This window comes from Peromyscus californicus, unplaced genomic scaffold (genome assembly GCF_007827085.1).
Source record: "Peromyscus californicus insignis strain IS unplaced genomic scaffold, ASM782708v3 Scaffold_11__1_contigs__length_118956290, whole genome shotgun sequence".
Classification (NCBI taxonomy): Eukaryota; Metazoa; Chordata; class Mammalia; order Rodentia; family Cricetidae; genus Peromyscus; species Peromyscus californicus.
In genome coordinates, this window is record NW_026294402.1 from 59,539,088 (window position 1) to 59,561,764 (window position 22,677).

The window sequence follows — 22,677 nt, forward strand, 5'->3', positions numbered from 1 at the left end:
GAGTCCTAGGATAGAAGTGTTATGGGATGGTCTGTATGTCAAGTGTGTTGCTGATTGGTCAATAAATAAAACACTGATTGGCCATTGGCTAGGCAGGAAGTATAGGCGGGACAAGGAGGAGAATAAAGGTGGGAAGTGGAAGGCTGAGTCAGAGAGACACTGCCAGCCTCCATGATGACAAACAGCATGTAAAGATGCCGGTAAGCCATGAGCCATGTGGCAAGGTGTAGATTAATGGAAATGGATTAATTTAAGCTGTAAGAACAGTTAGAAAGAAGCCTGCCACGGCCATACAGTTTGTAACCAATATAAATCTCTGTGTTTACTTGATCCGGTTTGAGCAGCTTGGGACTGGCAGGTGAGAGAGATTTGTCCTGACTGTGGGCCAGGCAGGAAAACTCTAGCTACATAGAAGTATTCTTCCCTTTTAAAATTACTTATAAGATTTTGACAACCAATGTGTATTTTTCTTTCTGTATATCCTTTCCAGGTATTAGGTTTTGGTTTTTGCTCATCTGCTTAATGTAAAATAGCATTTGTTTTTTGTCCTGTGTTTATTTCTCTTCATCTTTTTGAGTATTCTTATTTTTGGTCATATCTTCAGTAATTTGTGTGTTCCTATCCTTTACATAATTTCTTTTCTTAAAAATAGATTTCTTTGCCAGGCAGTGATGGCAAATGCCTTTATTTAATCCCAGCACTCAGGAGGCAGAGGCAGGAGGATCTCTATGAGTCTGAGGCCAGCCTTGTCTACAGCGTGAATTCCAGGACAACCAAGGCTACACAGAGAAACCCTGTCTCAAAAGGAGAAAAAGAACAAAAGACTTGTTTTGTTTGTGTGTGTTTATGTGTCTGTGTGAGTATATGTGCAAGTGTGTCAGGGAGTGCAGCTGTTTGCAGATTCAGGTCAGAAGAGGTTGTGAGGTGTCCTTTCTGACACTCTCTGCCTATTTCTTTGAGGCAGGGTCTCTTCTTGAACTGGGGAGTTGTGTTTTCTTGGCTAGGTAAGCCCCACTGATTCTCCTGTTTCTGTTCACCTTGGATCTGGGTTACAGGCCTGCATGGGATGCCTGGCCTGTTAGGTGTTTCTAGGATCTGAACTCTGGTCCTCATGGTTGATCAGCCAGCACTCTTACCTGCTGAACCATTTCCCAGCCCCTTCTTTACATATTTTTTACTTGGCCTTTTTCTTACTTATTTGAAAAAGATTGTTTTGCTTATTTTAAAGTATTTTTGGGATATTTACAAATGTTAGAGCAACTCCCTTTTCCCCCCTCTTTCCTCTTATCTATCTATCTATCTTGTCTATCAATCTATCTATCTGTCTATCTATTTATTGATTGATGTTTCTAACTTGGAACATTTACTTGGATTAAGATTACAATGCCTTATCTAACTTGTCATCTTCTCCTCAAACTCTTATCTATCTTATCTAAACTGAACTTATTTACTTCATAAAGTTTGCTTTTTATTTATTTTTTTGTATTTCAGAGATACCATGGACCACTTTATAATTCAAGGAAGTGACTTTATAATTCAAGGAAGAGGCTTTTAGTAATTGCATACAAGTCCTTCTTATCTTTCACTCTCATTTTTTATATCCACTCATTCACTGATATCTCTATCTATTTATTTATTTTTGAGACAGAGTTTCTCTGTGTAGCCTTGGCTGTCCTAGAACACCCTGTGTAGACCAGGCTGGCCTTGAACTCACAAAGATATGCCTGGCTCTGCCTTCCAAGTGCTGGGATCAAAGGTGTGAGCCAGCGAAAATCTCTATTTCTTTGGGTATGTGTAACCCAGGCTGACATCCAACTTACTTTGTAGCCTAGTTAACTCTTGATCCTCCTGCCACTACACCCAACTTACTTGTTAAATCTTTTTAATACAATTTTTATTATACTTCTTTATTTACCAACGAGAGAGAGAGAGAGAGAGAGAGAGAGAGAGAGAGAGAGAGAGAGAGAGAGAGAGAGAGAATTAGTTAGTTTATTTATGGACATATTCATATGCCCGAACATGAAGGTCAGCGGACAACTTGCTGGAGTAAATTCTTTTCTACCTATGGTTCCTAGAATTTAAACTCAGGTTTTCAGGCTTGGTGGCAAGGGCCATTGTTCACAGAATCATCTCTCTGTCTATTCAATCACTTTGAAGCAGAAACTTTCATAGCATCCTTATTCCAGTGCTTACTAGGAACTGTTTTCTTCTCACTGGTTTTCTTGTTTTCAGTTTTGATTCCTGAAATTCATTTTTTCAGAATTGCCAGAATGGTATGTCTAAAACACCAATTGAAAATTCCTCACTTGTCAACTGGATGAAGCCAGCACTCCTTACCATGTCATGTCATTAAAATTCTCCACGATTTGGCCTTTGTCTGGCTCTCTAATCTTAACTCTTACAGTTTCTACTTTCCATTTCCACTCCAGCCTTATAGCACTGCGTCTTGAAGTTTCCTTGAATATATGTGTTATTTCTGGAGTGTTGCACTGCTGCTGTGGTCCTTCTGCCTAGAATACTGTCGTTCCTCCCTTCTTATTTTGTCTAGCTAAGTCCTTTCTATCCTTTAAGAATCACTTAGGGCCTTATTACTTCCTCCAGAAAGCCTTCTCAGATATGGATTATTGGGTTCCTCCTGGAGTAATTCATAATTACTTTGTTATATCTCAAGCTCCAGAGAAGTCACTCAGTGAGAATTTATGGAGGGGGCAGAAAGATGACCCAGTGGGTAAAGGGTGATTGCTGCCAAGTTCTGACAACCCAAGTTTGATTCCCCAGGACCTGCATTTTGGAGAGAACTAAGTCTAGAAGGTTGTCCACTGACCTCCACACGCGTGCTGTGACACACATGCACACACAGAAGATAAATATATGCCATTTAAGAAAGAATTTGTTGGATCAGTTATTGTAGTATGTGAGGGAGTACCAAGTTGTTGGCTAAAGCTCAGTGGGAATGGGATTGGAACCTGGCTTTGCTTCTGTTTCTTTGTACCTCAGTTTCCTCCTATGTAAAATTGGGAAAAGGATGCATTTATAAAGTTGTGACACTTAAATTTGGTAATGCAAACAAAGCATTTGAAACAATGTCTGGTACCTAGTGAATAATCTATTCAAACTATTGTTGACTTTAGAATATTTGAGTTTATGTGTCTGTTTTCACAATTAGGCTTTGAATCAGTGAGTGAAGGAACCCACCAAGGAAATCTGGATCTTACAGTGAAAGATAACATTTCTAACTTTTCAGCATGTCCTGAAAAGTTGAGTCTATGTCCCCTTTTTCTAGCAACTGCAACATTTGGCTTCTTGCCACACATGTGAAATTGACATTGATGATAATTAGCATTTCATAATTATACTACATAATTGGCTGCTCATTTAAAATTCAGCATGCTTTGCTTAGTAGTTCTGCTAGAATTCTAGGAATACCATTTACTTTTAAGCCTCACTTAGTCTGTTTGGTATTTAACCAACTTTTCCAGATATGGGTTAAGGTGTGAGGGGGCTGAACAAACAGGTAGAATTAGGGTAAAACATTATACTTTTGAGCCAGACATGTCCATTATACCTTCACTGTTTATTTTAAAATGATATCAGAATATTGGATAATTTCAATCATGTAATTTCAGTAATAACTTTGCAGAGGTAATATAAGACATTAGAAATGATCAATACCCTGTCTTCTTCCATTGTTGCAAATGATTAAGACTTGTTTACTTACAGTCATTTTTTATTATTCCAGAATCCTTTTCTTTCACCTTAGATTTAGCATTCCTTATTTTGTTCTGAATACTAAAACTATCTGTATAATCTTGGCAAATTGATAGAAGTCTTGTTTGTTTTATTTTTATCTCTGAGCTTGCTATTAAATTTATAGGTTTTTCTGTCTCACTGTTTTTGATTATATGAGAGTAAGTTTATCTTCTTTTGATCATAGGAATAGTACAAAATTACTTGTATTCATTGCTCTTCAGTATCCATTTGAAAATTGTTATAGAAACTGGATTTTTTTTCTAAAAGGTCTTAAGTTGCTAAAGGAAAATTCTAACTATTATCAAATTAATGTGGAAATCTTAATGTATCACTCTTGTGTTAGAAGCTAATACCATATAATGATGGTGGTGTCAGGAGCTGCACTTTTAAAAGATCAGTGTCTTAGCATTGAGTATTTTAGTTGGAGACTCTTAAGTATCATGTTTTTAAGAGAATGGATGTAGGTGAATAGGAAAAACTGAAATTATATTTTGGTTTGTTAAATAGAGCTGGCTGTTATCAACAGAAAAGTTGATCCTCACCCCCTTTTTTAGTCAAGATGATAGTTAAGTGATACTATTTTTTCTGTAAAAAATAATTTAAGTTGGTGTAGTGGCAAATACCTATAAAATCCCAGCACAGTAGAGTCTGAGTCAGGAAGATGATGAGTTCTAGACCAGCCTGACCTATATAGTGAGAGTCTGAAGAATTAAAAATCAATCTCTCTCTCTCTCTCTCTCTCTCTCTCTCTCTCTCTGTCAAATAAGCTCTAAGATATTCCCTATCCTTCCATCTTCATTTTTTCCTGGATGTCAGAACTTTGTAATAATATTTTATATAAATATGTTTCTTTTTTAAAGATTTATTTATTTATTATGTATACAGCATGTGTGCCTGCAGGCCAGAAGAGGGCACCAGATCTCGTTACAGATGGTTGTGAGCCACCATGTGCTTGCTGGGAATTGAACTCAGGACCTCTGGAAGAGCAATCAGTGCTCTTAACCTCTGAGCCATCTCTCCAGCCCCCATAAATATGTATTTTTAAAAAATGTGCCGGGCGGTGGTGGCGCACGCCTTTAATCCCAGCACTCGGGAGGCAGAGCCAGGCGGATCTCTGTGAGTTCGAGGCCAGCCTGGGCTACCAAGTGAGTTCCAGGAAAGGCGCAAAGCTACACAGAGAAACCCTGTCTCGAAAAACCAAAAAAAAAAAAAAAAATGTAATGTTGGGGATTGAACCTGGGTACCTGGACTTGCTAGGCAAGTGTGTTATCATTGAGTTACATCCCCAGCTTTGTAATAGTATTTATTCATGTTGCTGTGTAGGCAATAATTTCACTGAAGTTGGACCCATGTGCTGTTGAACCTACTCTCATTGATGAATACTTTTCATTCTTTTAGGCTAAGGACTGATTGAAGTTTCTAGTTTCATAGATATTTTTAAAAATAAGACTTTTCTTTTTCTGATTAACTGATATTTTAATATTTCTTTTTTTTTTTTTTTTTTTTTTGGTTTTTCGAGACAGGGTTTCTCTGTGTAGCTTTGCGCCTGTCCTGGAACTCACTTGGTAGCCCAGGCTGGCCTCGAACTCACAGAGATCCTCCTGGCTCTTCCTCCCGAGTGCTGGGATTAAAGGCGTGCGCCACCACCGCCCGGCTTTCTTTTTTTTTTTTAAAGGTAGGATCTTACTATGTAGCTTTGACTGTCCTGAAGACTCCATATATAGTCCAGGCTGCTTTATGTAGGCAGAAGTTTCTGTCCCACCAGCAACTCCCAAATACCCAGCAGCTGCTTCCCAAATTACCACAGAGAAGCTTATATTTATAAATGCTTGGCTGATAGTTCAGGCTTATTACTAACTAGCTCTTACACTTAAAGTAACCCATAATTTTTGTCTACATTTAGCCATATGACTTGGTACCTTTCCTCAGTACAGCATTCTCATCTTGCTTCCTCAGTGTCTGGATAGTGACTCCTGACTCTGCTCTTTTCCTTCCCATCATCCTTAATTTGGTTGCCCTGCCTATCCTTCCTGCCTGGCTACTGGACAGTCAGCGTTTTATTAAACCAATTTGAGTGACAAATCTTTACAGTGTACAAGAGGATTATTCCACAGCATTTCCTCCCCTTTGTCTAATTAAAAAGGGAAGTTTTAACTTTAACATAGTAAGATTATATACAACAAAAACAGTTATTAAGTAAGAGTTATAGTAACACTGTCTATTTGTATTTGGCAAAAATAAAGAAAATACTCTATCATCTATCTTTGTGAGTCCAATGTTTTGTATCTAATTTATCTTTTATCATGACTAATGAAAACTGTAATTATGACTATCTAGTCTTCAACTCCATCAAAGACTCCAGAAGGATGAAATGTTACCTAATGATAGGGACATCAGGCTGCCTGGACAGTCATCCAAAATTTCTCTGCAACATTGGGCATCCAACTCTGCCCTACAGGCCTAAATGTCTGACAGACTTTCCTGTGAAGCAGGGAATTTTGAAGGACTGTCCCACCTTCTCTTGACAAAGTTCTGCAGTTGCCTTTCTTGTGTCCTGTTGATCCAGTTTGGACAGTAACTGTCAGCAATTGAGGCATGGGCAGTTTCTTTGCCCACATGGCTAGCTTTTGCCATAAAGAAAACAAACTCCATATGGAGTTTCTTCGATGCCCATCATTCTCTTTGAAGTAATTGGTGCTGCCAGGAGCAGACATGTCTCACTGTCAAGAAAAGTCTAAGTTATTAAAACATTTTAAATGCCATATTCTGCAGATCTTTGAAGTGTTTGTAAATTGCCTATCTATCTGAAATGTATCTCTGTATGATACCTAACATGATTATAAGTTTGTTGTTGTAGATGACTTAATTTGTATTTTTAAATTATATATTAAATTTTTAAATGAGATGCACAAATATAATACCCTAAACAAGAGTAGAAATGTACATATAATATAACAAAATTAACTTTAAATTTGTATCAATAAACCAAAAACCATATTAATGTAAAATATGTAAGATTAATAGTTTTTTGTATTAAAGTAGATTCAATAATTATGCTTTCATCTTATCATTTCTATATCATACATTTCTTTTTTTTTTTTTTTGGTTTTTTCGAGACAGGGTTTCTCTGTGTAGCTTTGGAGCCTGTCCTGGATCTCTCACTGTGTAGACCAGGCTGGACTCGAACTCACAAAGATTCGCCTGGCTCTGCCTCCCAAGTGCTGGGATTAAAGGCATGCACCACCACTGCCTGGCTGTATCGTATATTTCTATATCAGCTTTAAACTTGGAATAATCTTCCTACCTTTCCCTCCTCATGAATGGTGAGAATACAGGAGTAAGACAGCATGCCCATGACCTTCTTTGGGGGTTTTGAGGGTTGTTGTTTGATCAGCTTTCTTTGTTTATAGGCAGTAGAAAGCAAATTTAGACTAACTCACTCAAAATAGGAATTAATGACAAAGATGTCGGGATTTCATGGCATCTAATGGTAGAAGAACAGCCAAACAGCCAGAAGAGCATGAGACCAAGAGCTGGACACTCCTGAGTAGTCAGGCAGCGGCTGTCTTAGCACTCTGGACCAGCCTGATTCCCATGCCCCTACTTGTTCTTTTCATTTTTGTCTCTCTGCGTGTTGTCTTTCCCCACTTTGTGTGGCTAGACATGTCTTCTGACTCGTTTCTGAGACAGGATCTCTCTGTGTAACTTGGCTAGCCTGGGACCAGATTGGCCTTGGGCTCATCCACCTGCCTCTGCCTCCCAGTGCTGGGATTAAAGGCTTGTGCTTCTTTGTCAGGCTGTCTTCGGACTTCTAAATTCATTTATTGTTTCATGATTCTGTGATCTCATTTTAAACCCCTAAGAGAAAATCTAGTATGAGGCAAGTATTTCTGCCTGGCCTAGTCAGCTATGGCAAAGGAAACCGAGGTTTCACTGAACAGGACTCTCAGCCCTAGTTTTGTGGAATAGGATAGGACACACAGCTTCCCAAAGACAGTTGGTGGTTACAAAAGGATACTAGATGATGAAAAATAAAATTAACTTTTAAATGAAATTCAAGAAAATGCTCAGTGTCTTTACTTAATACCAAAGAACCCAAATGCTTTCACTCCCTGTTCAAAGGTCATTATTATGAAAGCCATGAACGTTTCTCCCTTTTTCAGGTGAGAGGTAGAGGTACCCTTTTAGCTTCTGTGTATAGAATTTGTAGTTTAACTCATTCTATGAATACGTGTATATTAATATATACCATCTTTAATATATTAACTTCTAAAACACATCTCTGAGTTGTAGGCTTACTATGTAGCTCAGGCTCACCTTAGACTTTTTTTTTTTTTTTTGGTTTTTCGAGACAGGGTTTCTCTGTGTAGCTTTGCGCCTTTCCTGGAACTCACTTGGTAGTCCAGGCTGGCCTCGAACTCACAGAGATCCGCCTGGCTCTGCCTCCCGAGTGCTGGGATTAAAGGCGTGCGCCACCACCGCCCGGCTTCACCTTAGACTTTTTATATAACCCAGGCTAGCCTCCAGAACAGATGCCCCCTTAGTGGTGCCGCAATGTGTCTGGCCTTAATAACATTATTAATAATCATGACTTTTTTTTTTTTGGTTTTTTGAGACAGGGTTTCTCTGTGTAGCTTTGCGCCTTTCCTGGAACTCACTTGGTAGCCCAGGCTGGCCTCAAACTCACAGAGATCCGCCTGGCTTTGCCTCCCGAGTGCTGGGATTAAAGGCGTGCGCCACCACCGCCCGGCATGACTTTTTAAAAACTCTGGTGCTAAGGATTGAACCAAGGATATTCTAGGCAAGTACTCCACCATTAAGCTATATCACCAGTATGATATTCCTTATTTAGCAAGCATTTATGTACTGTTTGTGTAATGCCAAGGACTGTGCTAAAACAAGTATTTACAGAGTAGAATGGTATTATTGTTTACTCTCAGAGAATTCATATTCTGGTGGAGAAGAGTAGATGTTCAGAGAACTTCTTATGGTATTAGTATGATATCATATAAAGTATGTATAGTATATATACTCTTGAAGCCCAAGACTAGACAATGACAGTCTTTCATAGGGACAGCACAGAGCAGGACTCATTTTGCTGGAGCTGATCATTTGATGTGAGTGTTCTGGTGGAGGAGCTGAATTTGAATTTGCAAAGGTACCTGGAGTTATGGAAAGGGGAACTCTGTACAGTGAAACTCAAGTGAAGTTTACACCATTTAACTTAATGAAACTGAAATTAAACCCTGTTTTCAAGCCTGCCCTTCACATGTCAGTAATTATGGTCCTTTTGAAAAGACAGTTGTAGATTTTAGAATACTCAGACTATCTGTTCTTTAGCTTTTTGCCACCTTTGAGAATAAGATGTCATTGATAGCTTCCTTTTAGATTCTTTTATCAGAATTTTCTAGTAGTTGGTTAATTGGGTTGTTAGTTTCCTTGTATAATTACATTTCCTGTTCACACATAGACCTTTGTAGAGGGAAATAGACTGAAAATGAGAGAACTTATAAAATTTATAGAAAGCATAGTTTATATCAAACTAAGTGTTGAGGAAGGTGGGGAAAAGTAATGGTGAAAGTGATATATACCTAATGTAATGATATATACCTACTGAAAATGATATATACCTAGAGGTAGCTCTAAAATGAACTTCAAATATTAAATAAAGTAAAATTTTCTTTGGTTGGTTGGTTTTGGTTTTTTGAGACAGGGTTTCTCTGTGTAACAATCCTGGCTGTTCTGGAACTTTCTTTGTAGAACAGGCTGACCTCAAACTCACAGAGATCTGCCTGTCTCTGCCTCCTGAGTGCTGGGGTTAATGGCATGTGCCACCACACCTGGCTCCATACACAGTTTTTTGTTTTGTTTTGTTTTGTTTTAAATCTTCCTACCTTAGCCTCTTGAATGCTGGGTGTACAGGTGTGCACTACCATACTGGTCCCATGTGGTATTATTTTATATCATTTTTCCTCTTTGGAGTTGGACCTACTATTACGTAAAAGTCTATGCAGAAGAATGCTTTTTGCTTCACTACTCTGGTTACTTGATGAACACTTTTACTTCCTTTATGCATTCATTCATGATTCCTACTCCACCCTATCACAAATGACCAAACAAAACAAGACCCTCCCCCCCAAAAAATCCAGATTTACTATTCTGAGAAGTGACTATGGAGAGAAGGGAAGTAAGAGGCCAGCTTTATGGTGGTAATGAGGGGTGGGGTGTGTGTGTGTGTGTGTGTGTGTGTGTGTGTGTGTGTGTGTGTGTGTGTGTTTCAGCATGAAGTTCATAGAGCAGACTCAAAAATACCATCATTGTCATCCAACTCAGAAATTGTGGCTTTTTCTTCCTCACCACAAAACCAGACACTGTTTGCCTTCTCCACTTCAAAATGTGCTTCACTACCTTCTCCACATTATTTGAATTATATTTAGATGTGCTTTGCTTGTTTGTTTGCTTGTTTTTTGAGATAGGGTCTCCCTTTGAAGTGACAGCTGGCCTGGAACTTGTAGTGATCCTCCTGCCTCTGCCTCCTGAATGCTGAAATTACAGGCATGTGCCACCGTGTTCAGCTTCAGATACCCTTCTGACATTGTGTAGGCGGAGTCGAGGAACAGGGAAAAGGGGAAGTAACAGGACTTGGTCTGTTCCTCCTTTTATGTACACTGCCTTGCTATCTCCTAACCCACGATGCCTCTTTCTTTTCAGACTTCTCAAGCCTAAACTGTGTGTTCTTCTCGTTTCTGTCTTCTTGGTTACAGGCTCATCACTTCCTATGTTGCTCATTTACTTTTCTGACTTGTCTGTTAAGCTCCTGTAAGGCAGCTACACCATTTTTCTTTGTGCTGTCATTGCCTGCCACAAAGTTTGGCACATGGTAGGAGTATCTACTGTTAGGAGTCTTCATTGTAAGCAGGAGTCAGCGTTGGTCAGCCTAAGTAAGATTTAGTGAATGTGTTAGAAGGATATTAGTTATTCTGCAGAAATGACTACAAGAGTGGAGAGCTACATGCTGAGAAAAAACAGGAAACAAACTTCAGGGCTAGACCATAGCCAAAGTGAAAAGTCAGTGTCCTTTTCCCAAGACTTCATTCACTGATGGTGCTGCTGGAATATTGTCACTGGGTACAGTATGCCACTGATTTAAGAAGTGGGTGTCGCTGGGCGGTGGTGGCACACGTCTTTAATCCCAGCACTCGGAAGGCAGAGCCAGGCGGATCTCTGTGAGTTTGAGGCCAGCCTGGTCTACAGAGCAAGATCCAGGAAAGGCGCAAAGCTACACAGAGAAACCCTATCTCAAAAAACCAAAAAAAAAAAAAAAAAAAAGAAGTGGATGTCTCTTTCGCTTATAAACAACACAAATTTTTTTTTACAGTTCTGTCTGCTTAGTGACCAGAATCATGGTCAAGTTATAGTGGGAAAGTCTTCTTGTAGGTGACAGACTGCCAACTCATATGTACACATGACCCGAAGAATCCCACTAATGGATCTAACCTGTTCTTGCTGTACTTGCTCTAGATTTCAACTCTGTGTGAGTGCACTGAATTGACAGGCCAGAGTGCCTGTTCCCAAAGTATGACAAACAAGTATCTGGCTTTGTGATTGGTCAAGTTTCTATGCTTGCTTCTAGAGTCTACTTTCTTTCTAGACACACATGTCAGATTCTCTAAGTAGAGGAAAAGGCTAGCTCAGTTCTGAACAGTGAGAACTAAAGCTGGCATCTGTCCATTCAGTAGCCATCTGATCAGTGAGTACGAGCCAGAGCCATGATACTGGATCTCTAAGCCTTTTCAGCATTAAGCATTCAAGTGTGGTCACTAATGTTGCTCAAACCCAAATCAATGCAAAGTCAAAAAATAAGTGAAGGATAAGCAAAGTCAGCCCCACTGTGATTTTTCAAGCACCTTTCTTGGTATCTAATTATTTAAGGTCCATTACTTGCCCCGTGTGTAGTGTCTGATCAGAAGCTTTGGTTTGCCTGACAGTCTGACACTGGGTGAACTGAGATTTGAACTCTGCTCAGATGATTCTAGAACACACAACTGCTATATTAGAAAAATAAGTCAAGTTTTTGTCCATTTCTAAGCTGCCTTAATGTCAACTCTAAGGTTTTACTATAATCACTTTGGAAAATATTATTGACGTTGAATATGCATATACCCATGTGCTAGTGATCTCCTTCTTGTTTTTTTAAGTGTGCATTTATGTGTCAAAGGACATATACAATAATTTCTATCCAACTCTGTAATCACAGTAGCCTAACACTGGAAACAAACCAGATGTCCACTAACAAAAGAGTAGATAAGGAAAAGTTGTTCAGAATTGTTTAAAAATTGTCATTAAGATGAAAAAATATACAGAAACGAAAACAAACAACCTACTGTTACACAGAACAACTGTGGCTGGTTCTCAAAAATGATATAAGATGAAAAAGCAAGCCTCCCTCCCCTAATACAGACTGTGTGAGTCCTTCCATGTTCCATTTTTATAATGTTCACAAAGAGAAAAATCTAGCATTAGAATGCAAAACGGTGGTTCTCTGGAAAAGTTGGAGGGGCTTTCTGTTCCTGGCAATACTCTGTTCTTGACACTGGAGGTATTCATAATGGATAGTGGGGATTCTTGCAGTTGTAATTTCTTTATGTTTGTTACACTTTAATTAAACAGAATGCAAATGGATCTGGAGAGAAAGCTCAGGGCTTAAGAGCACTTGTTGCTCTTGCAGAGGACTGTTGTTTGGTCCCCAGCACCTACAAGGTGGCTTACAAGCATCCCTCACTCCCTTTTGAGGAAATCAGGAAATCAGATATCCTCTTCTGACACTTCTGTAGCACCCAGCTTGCATGTGGTGCACATACACACGTACATCAAGACACTCATACACATAAAAAAATCAAAACAGTAAAACAAAACCAGGCCTGTTCATGGACTAAACTGTGAGCAGGGCTAAGTGAGCCCCTCAGGTTGTGTGTTCTGTTTTGTGTACACATTTCTGTGTATTTTAGAGATTGTTAGCATAATTAGATCTTCTAGAGTGGTTTATGACTTCTAAAAGGTTAACAGCCCACATCAGGTAGCTATAAAACATGCATATACATAAAAATTGTTATTTTATACATTTTATTGTGGATAGCACATTTTTATCATGAGATAGAACCTGGAATCAAAGATCAGATCCTGGCCGGGCGGTGGTGGCGCACGCCTTTAATCCCAGCACTCGGGAGGCAGAGCCAGGCGGATCTCTGTGAGTTCGAGGCCAGCCTGGGCTACCAAGTGAGTTCCAGGAAAGGCGCAAAGCTACACAGAGAAACCCTGTCTTGAAAAAAAAAAAAAACGAAAAAAAAAAAACAAAACAAAGATCAGATCCTCTGCTTTGGATCCTATCCTTTCACACTTACTCAGGCTTACTTTAAAATTTTTCTTTTAGATTTATTTTATTTAAAAAGTTAACAGAATTAAGGGAGTTATGTCAATAGCAATCACTCAGGAGAGGATGAAAGTGGGGAGGAAGGCCACAAAGAAGGCGACTGTAAAGCAAGCCTGAGGGGCTGGAGAGATGGCTCTGTGTCATGAACTAGTTTCCACCCCATTTTCCTTCCTCTTTCCCATTGGAGCTCCTCCAAGGATGGCTGTGCTTCCTTACTTCCCATTGTCTTCATCTCATCCCAGTGGGATTCCCTCACAACAACACTTACTGAAATGACTGCTCAAGTTCATTGTGATTGGATGCTTGCTAAGTCTAGTGGTTAAATAGCTCTTAGGATGGAAGTGGGGTGAGAGTGCTCAAGTGTAAAGAATTGCTTTAATCATGGTTCTCCTGTGATGATATGCGCCTGTCACCGGCCTGTTTGGGGGTTCTGATTTAATTTTAAGTTTCTTTGTTCCCTGCCTCTTCATTACCTTCCCTTCTCCTCTTAGGTGTCCATTCTAATATGGCCATGATATCATCCTAGAATATCTTTGGAAACCATAATGTGGTTTGGATGTGCATATGCTTTTAATTCATATCAATGCTATTTTGCTTTGGATTTCCTTCTGGTTTTTAACTGTTCTTATTCAACACTAAATTTCCACTACATTTCTATTTCATAGTTTTGCTTGCCACATAATATTCATGATCTGCCAGGTTTTAAAATTATCCCTTTAATTACAGCTATCATGGTTTGTTTATTTATCCACTCAACAAATATTGAATGCTGTTCTTCAGGCACCGCTGTCAGTGGTGTACAGCAGAAAACTCCCAAACCTCAGAGAACTTTTACAATCTTGTACAAAGAAAGAGAATAAAAAAATGTATCAAATAAAATACATAGTTGCTGAAGCCGAGAACAGGAGTACATGCCAGGGTTAATCCCAGCACTTAGGAGACAGAGGCAGGCAGATATCTGTGAGTTCAGGTTCATCTTGGTCTACATAGCAAGTTCCAGGCCAACCAGGGCTACATAGTAAGACCCTGCCTCAAAAACAATATATATAAAATGCTGGAAAGTAAAACTGCTAAAATGAGAAAGGAAGGAGAGAGTGCATCATAAATATTCCAAGTTTAACATGTGGACTTCCTAGTGACTATAAGAGTGCAAGTGTCTGTGCTGACAGGAAAGTGGGTTTAGACTTAAGATGGAGGGTTGCAAAACATAGACATGTAGGTAGAGTCATCAAGTGGACATTGTGGATCTTAGTGCGGAGTCATGGCTGGTGATACAAATTTGAGACTAAATACTTTATTAGACTAGTAGGTATTTGTCTCATGTTAGTCTTGTTATTAGTTTAATAGATATTCTTTATTTAGGCCTCGACTGGTCATCAGAATGCTTAGGAAGAATCACCTTTGGACTGACAGTGTGGCTTAACAGATAAAGGTGTCTGCTACCAAGCTTGCTGACCTGAGCTTTACCTCAGCAGGTAAAGGGGCCTGCTACCAAACTTGCAGGCCCCACATGGTGGAAGGATAGAACTGACTTCTACTAGCTGTTCTCAGAGCTCCACATGAGTGAGGTGGCAGGAGCATTCTCCCACATAAACACACACATATCCACGCTCAAAGTGAAGAAATAAAGTTTAGTGTTTTGTTTGTCTTTGTTTTGGATCACCTGTCCTCACTAAGCTGATCTGAGGGGGCTGCAGTGTCAGAGATCTGGGAAAAGGAATTCCAGGCCCTGCTCTGCTCCTGGTGGTTTGTGCTACTGTGCACATGTCAAATTAGCATTCCTGGAATTTAATTTTTTCATTGGTCAAACCAAAAGATTTTAAAGGTCCTTATCTTTAAATTCTGAATATAAAGGAATTCCTGTGACTCTTTTAAAGGAAATAGGATATAAATAATCTTTAGATCAATAGTTTGATTTCAAAATTAAAAAGTTTTGTGACAATTTTTTTTAATTAGAAAAAACTGCCTACTACAACTTCTTTAAAATTTCTCTCTCTGTCTGCCTGCCTGCCTTTCTTCCTCCCTCCCTTTCTTTCTTTTCTTGAGACAAAGTCTCACTATATAGCTCTGGCTGGCTTGGAACTCACCATCAATACCAGGTTGGCCTGGAACTCACAGAAATGTACCTCCCTCTGCCTCCTGAGTGTTGGGATCGAAGGTGTGTGCAATCACAACCAGCCTTCCTAATTTAACACACACGCACACGCACACACACACGAGTGTGCCATCAATATTTGTGGTCACTGGCTGCAATAGCACAGGGAAGCATTTCCTCTTTTGTCTGCCTGTAACTTAGTACCGATTGACCAGTGTTCCCTCACTGCCTCCTCCTCTCACTTTCTCCAGTAACCGCTGTCCTGCTGCCAGGCTCTAGGAAATCATCCCAAGAATGTTTTGTTTAACACATAATCAAAAATAAAAATAATAAATAAAATTAAAACAATGTGTAACAGAATAAAATTAGTTTGAAAAGTAAAATCACAGCTGGACATGGGCCCTAGCACTAGGAAGGCTGAGGCAGGAGGATTGCCTCAAGTTCAAGGCCAGCTTGGACTACAGAGTGAGAGACTTGGTCTCAAACAAAAAACCAGGCCAGGCCATGGTGGCGCATGCCTTTAATTCAGAGCAGGCAGAGGCAGGCAGATCAAGGCCAGCCGGGTCTACAGAGTGAGTTCCAGGACAGCCAAGGCTACACAATGAAAGCATGTCTCAGAAAACCAAACCAAACCAAACCAAAATAAAAACAAAACAAAACCCAACCATAAAACCAACACCACCACCCTTATCCAGCAAATCAGTTGTAAGTAATTTCAGAATGTAAGAGAGGTCATTCTAATTCACAGTGCTATTAACACTTGTCAGGTGTGCTCATTTTCCTGTAACATCACCAGCACTGGGCTTAATTGTTTTTATTCATATTTGTTCAGTTTAATTTAGTACCCCAGAGTCTATAATTATTTGCAAGATTCATGGTTCTTCCAAGAATTTTAGTATTTGTATGTTTTCTGTTTTTTTGAACAGTGTGTGGGTATTTTGCCTGTATGTGTATCTGTGCACTTCATGCATGTCTAGTGTCCACAGAGGCCAGGAGAAGGCATTGCATCCCTGGAACCAGAGTTACAGACTTTTAACATGGATGGCAACACGATTGGAATCACACCTGGGTCCTCTGAAATAGCAGCCAGTGCTCTTAACCATGCCATCTATCTAGTCCCTTTTTATTTCTTTTTAACATTATTTATTTGTGCATGTGTATTTGTGCATGTGCCAGAGTATCCATAGAGGTCAGAGGAAGCTTATGGGAGTTTTCTCCTCTAACCATGTGGGTCCTAGAGATGAATTCAGGATTTTGTTTTTGTTTTTTGATTTTTGTTTGTTTGTTTTTGTTTTTGTTTTTCAAGATAGGGTTTCTCTGTGTAACAGCCCTGGCTGTCGTGGAACTCACTCTGTAGACCAGGCTGACCTCAAACTCACAGAGATCCTCCTGGCTCTGCCTCCTGAGTGCTGGGATTAAAGGCATGTGCCACCACTGCTCGGCTGCTTTTATTCTTTTTTGTGTGTGGGAGAAAGGGATTCTTGTAGCCCGAGCTGATCTCAGACTCCCTATTTAGCCAAGGATGGCCTTCTGCCTCTCTCTGCTCCCCAATGCACTTCTATCACAGACATGTATAAGATGCCTGCCTGGCTCTTAGTGGTTGGGATTCTGTCTGAAGTGTTTGTTTTTAGTTTTTAATCATCTAATATGCCATATAAAAATTTTAAATTACATCAATCATTAGTAGCTAGAAATTCTCAAAAGTTGTTTTCAAGGGTTGATTCTCAGAGTCCATTCCGTGTCTCATGTTTGTTACAGTGTGTGTGGAAAAATGGAAAGGTTGTTTTTTTTTTAAGTCTTAAAGCCTTTTTAAATGGATGGTGACAGATTGGTACGAAATTAGAATGTTCAACATTGATCAAATGACGGAATTCTAAATTTATATTTTAAGGCAGAACCGGGCTACTGTGTGGTTTGTTTACAGCTGTAAAAGAGAGGAGTGTCTAGATACTGTATTATCTGACAGAAACAGATCATTCCGCTGTAGACGGCTGTTCACATTAGCTCCCAGTTAGTCCAAAGAGGAAGTAAAAAGTTAGAGATGTAGGAGTAGTGTGCAAGGGGGAAATTAAGTAAAAGAAGACTGTGCAAGAAAGGAAATTTAAAATCGGACTTCCTTTTCATGCTGGTGGGCCAGGACACTTGGATTTCACAGACAGTTCTGCTTGCAAACGGACTTTCAGTGTAAGATTGGTAACTGAGTTTTGTTATTTTCGAGTAATCCAGATTTCACGGTGGCAGTAGTAAATTTCAGTAATCATAAGAGAATATATGTAGCATTAAAAGTTCCCTAGTGCCTTTTCTTCATACCACTGTAGTCACTTTTCACCTCTCTACTTCCTCTTTTAAAAAAATGATTTATTAACTGTTTTGGGGGGATTGTGCTGGCCATCTAACCCAGTGCTCTGTGTGTTGGCAAGTGCTCACTACCTGCAGAACTATATTCCAGCCCTTTATTTTACCCTTTTATGCCACCTCTCTCTTCTTAATCCCTTTTTAAAAACTTCATTACGTTTTTATTTATTTTATTTATGTGCATGCATGCCATGGCCTAGATTGGAGGTCAGAGGACAACTTGTGGAAGTCAGTTCTCTCCTCCTACCACGTGGGTCCTGGCAGTGGAACTCAAGTCATTAGGTTTGGTAGCGGGCTTGCTGAGCCAGCTCACTGGCCCTCTTTTTTTTTTTAATTCTTCTTTCTTTTCTTCTTTATTCAACCTCTTTCTTTTTTTCCATTTACTCTCTGGTCTTATTTTTGTTATTCATTCCTTTTCTTTTCTTTTGTCAAGTTTAACTTGAGCATTTATATGCTAACTTTTTGACTAGCAAAGCCTAGGTTCACTAACATACAGTAGTTTCCTCAAGGACTCTCTTCTCTTCTATCCTTGAATATGAAGTATAGTGTAGTAGAACTCCAAAGTAAAAGTCATAGATTGTTTTATTTGGTTACAGGCAGGCTTCTATACTGTAATTATAAAATATCTTCAATTATAAAAGGAGTAATTGACACAAAATCACCATGGACTCTCCTCACTCTAAAATCTTACGATTCTGTGATGTTTCCACTTTCCTATGTTTCCTACTGTTTTGACCTCACTCATTAGTAAATGTTCACACACCTGCCATGTGTTTCTATCTGCTGTAATAGAAGATAACAGAAATCATAGCAGTCTTTGGATTATTGGTAGTTTTATCTGGAGACAAGTGACCGTGCCTTAAGACTCAGGATTTCCAGTCCGATCCTGTTCTGTCAAGAACAGATCCATATTCCCAAGACAATACTAGCTACTTCTGCTCTGGCCCCATTACCAGCTGAGGGGCAAACTTGCCCTTGAACAAAGATGACTCCTTTAGCTCTTTCACACCTGGGTTCCCACTGTAGCTGTTCCTTTACATCCTTTTTGCCTGTTTGTTTCCAGTCTGTAGTTTCTCTGTAGTGGGAATATTTACCTTAAAACTGACGAGGCTGGTCTTCATTGTGAGTGGGTAGACGATCACTTCCAGTGATCTTTTATGTGCCTATACATGCCTTTATATATGTGTGTAGAATCATGATCAAAAGGAATGGGCCCTAGCCTGAGTGAGTGTGACCCACAGAACTTTCTGTGTTTATTCCTTATTCTTCGGTTTGTTTCTGCACACCTTTTGTAAGGAACTGTTGCTTTAGGAAACATCTTTTACTTTCATGGGCAGTATATAATTTCTGATATATATATATGAAATCTACAGAAAGTAGGGATGGAGGTGGTGCCTAAGGAAAGTGTATGTAGTAAGGAGAGGGTGTCATGACATGTGTGCTTCTTGTGCTGGAAGTGCATTGTGTCTTGACTAGTGACAAGTGCATGATACATATGCATTAAGTCTGTATAGACTTAGATATACACATATACAAATGAGTATTAGTCAAACCTAGGTAATAAGACAAGTTTGTTATTATCAGTGTCAGTGTCCCAATTCTGACATTGTGTTATGGTTGTGTAAGGTGTGCTAATGGGAAAAAACTCAGTAAAAGGAATTCCAGGTCTTTTTCTTTCAACCAAATGTGTATCCAGCTATCTCAAAAATAAAAATTTCAGGGGCTGGAGAGACAGCACAGTGGATAACTCCTTGGTTAAGAGCACTGGCTGTTCTTGTGGAAGACTCAGATTCTATTCCCAGCACCCACATGGTAGCCCACAACTGACTATAGGCCCAGTCCCAAGGGATTCAATGCCTCCTCACTCACTGCATACATGTGCACAGACATGCATGCAACCAAACACTCATACACATATTATAAAAATAAACCTCAAAAAATTTAAGTAAAAATTTCAGTGAAAAAGAATAGCAGTTTAAAGAAGTCTGTGCTGAAAAATAGTGGCTTAACATACATAGTGACAGGAAGCACATTGATGTATTTATACTGTGGAGCATGTCCCTCCTTTACAACCATCGATGTGCTAGTAAATAAAGCTAACTAGTTGCCTCTTTCTTATTTTTCTGTGCATGTATGGAAAGTAAAGAAGTGACTGTAATATATTACCTCCATTAGCAGAATACTTTGCAAATATTTTTGTATTAAATAGAAAATCAGTTAATTCTAATAATATTTCAGGTGTTTGATTTTTACATAATTGATGGAGTCAGAATAAAGTTTTGAGAAGTTTATCAATGGAATTATGTGATACTGGGAATGTGACAATAAATTAATCTAAAATTTCAACACTTAAGGAAATGATACCTGGGTTTTGGTTTTTTGTTTGTTTTATTTATTTATTTATTTATTTATTTATTTATTTTAGAGACAGGGTTTCTCTGTGTAGCCCTGGCTGTCCTGTAACTCGCTCTGTAGACCAGGCTGGCCTCAAACTCACAGAAATCTGTCTACCTCTGCCTCCCTAGTTCTGGGATTAAAGATGTGTGCCACCACTGCACAGGTGATAACTGTTTTTTTTTTAAATTGTAATACAAATATTGCTTAGTGGAACATAAAATCATGGTCAAACCAATATCCTTATTATATTAAAGGATTCATAACGACAGAAAGTAAATTTGGGAGTCTGGTCAGATGTCTTCAGAGTGTAACAGCACTTGCTGTCAAGCCTGAAAACCCAGTGTGATCCCTGGAACCCGTATAACAGAGAACCAACTCCCATGAGACGTCCTTCCATCTCCACTTGTGCACAGTGGCTTGTGTATACACACACACACACACACACACACACACACACAGAATAAATGTTTAATTTTTTAAAGAAAATGTATTTTTTTTTTTTTTTTTTTTTTTTGGTTTTTCGAGACAGGGTTTCTCTGTGTAGCTTTACGCCTTTCCTGGAACTCACTTGGTAGCCCAGGCTGGCCTCGAACTCACAGCGATCCGCCTGGCTCTGCCTCCCGAGTGCTGGGATTAAAGGCGTGCGCCACCACCGCCCGGCGAAAATGTATTTTGAATTGGTTTTGACACACCTAAATATCTAATAGATATCTAAACAAGCTGATGTCCTATCAGGTATTTCAAAATCTCACATATGTAGTATTTTAACTTGAAATTGTATATACTGGATTTTTTTTTAAAAAAATATTTCACCAGGTCAGTATTTGTGTTAACTTTGCTACCCATGAGCAATAAGATTTAGAAATATTTCAAAAAATATATATGCCATTCCATAGTTGGTGCTTGAAGCTGTTCAGTGAGCCTGAAGTAGAGTACTATCCTACTTAAAACCATTTCTTCATCTCAGGCCGGGCGGTGGTGGCACACACGCCTTTAATCCCAGCACTCGGGAGGCAGAGCCAGGCGGATCTCTGTGAGTTCGAGGCCAGCCTGGTCTACAGAGCGAGATCCAGGAAAGGCGCAAAGCTACACAGAGAAACCCTGTCTCGAAAAACCAAAGAAAAAAAACCAAAAAAAAAAACATTTCTTCATCTCAATTACTTTTAGCAGTCCAAAAGGTAACAGCCATGGCAAGCATGATGGCACCAGGAATGCCAGGTACTGGGAGGCTGAGGCAGGAGGATTGCAAACTTAAGGCTGTCTTGAGCTATATATAGTAGAAACCTGTCTTTAAAAAAAAAATCAAACAATAGAAATCAAAAAGTAACAAGATTATACATTTATGTTAATTTTCATTCTTTCTTTTTACCCTTCCTTCTAAGAGATTGTATCAAAATTGTGACTGAAACATTTTAAGTCCTTCATCTCATTCTCTCTCACTTCCCACAGAGGCTGGTGGACTGGTATCTAGGACCAACTATGTCATGGGGTTTTTTTGTTTGTTTGTTTGTTTTTGTTTTTGTTTTTTTTTTCCTTGAGAAAAAAGCTAGCTAGCCTTGGTTGGCCTGGAATTCACTCTGCAGACAAGGCTGGCCTTGAACTCAAAGGGCTCCACTTGTCTCTGCCTGCTAAGAGTCATTTAAAGCTTATTGTTACCTGTTTCTGCTGCTGTTCCCCTGTCACCCGACGATGGTCCAGATCAGGTAAAGGTGATTTTCCTTCTTGGTGGACACAGGATTTGCACTTCAGCTTGTGTTCCTGCAGTCTTTGGCCCAGAGAGACTCGTGGGTTTGTTTTTGTTTTTCCAGGTTAAGTGATAAAGACTTATCCTGGGATGGCTGTCTACCCCCACCTCGAGGAAGGAACAGTATAGGAAGTCACTGAGAAATCACACTACCACAACCCCACTGGTCTAGGACAAGGAAGGAGGAAAGTCATTCCTTTTTAAAGGGTTGTTGGTCTTTACTCTTCTGGAATTCGAGCGGATTTAAGAGGCTGGGAACAGAAGGACCATCACATGATACTGTGGTCAGGGGGGATGTGCTGGACCCCCAGATGACTCAAAACTCCTTTCCTGTGTGTTTCCAGCGTTGTGGAATACCCTCAGCAGGCACCGTAGTCAGTGTTAGTGCACCCTGAAACTGTATCAGTGAGGCCGCCTCTTCTTCACTCACTCACGCAATCTAAAGAAAGCATGACAGCGACATGCTAAGTCTCGTAAAACAGCATGGCTTGTTTTGTGCCAGAGGTTTGGTTTTTGTTTGCTTGTTTTTCTATAGGGCTAGAAATTGAACCTGGTGTAGACTGGGTCAGTGGTCTGCCACTGAGCAACATTCCTAGCCCAGCTTTGGTTCTTCTATCCTATCCCTATTGTATCTGTTGTGAAGGACCGATATGCTTATTATATCAAGATAGTTGTAAATATTTATAGTAAAAGAAAAATCTTTGAACATTGGTGTAGCATGAATCTTAAAGAGTTCTTATTAATAAAATCAAACCTGAGGCCAGTTATTGGGGTGAAATGCTGGAAGGTCAGAGAGACAGAACAAGCCACAACTAACCTCACCTGGCCAACTTCTCAGCTGGTCCTATTTTCTCAGACTGGAAGCTTCTGTGTCCTCATATCCGAATGGGTCTCAGCTGAACTGCT

The 22,677-nt window shown here is 39.5% G+C and overlaps 1 protein-coding gene across 3 annotated transcripts in view; it reads left to right on the top strand.

Moving 5' to 3' along the window:
• Dennd4a (DENN domain containing 4A) overlaps positions 1 to 22,677 on the top strand; it is a 114,125-nt gene that overhangs the window by 6,473 nt on the left and 84,975 nt on the right. The window lies entirely within an intron of this gene.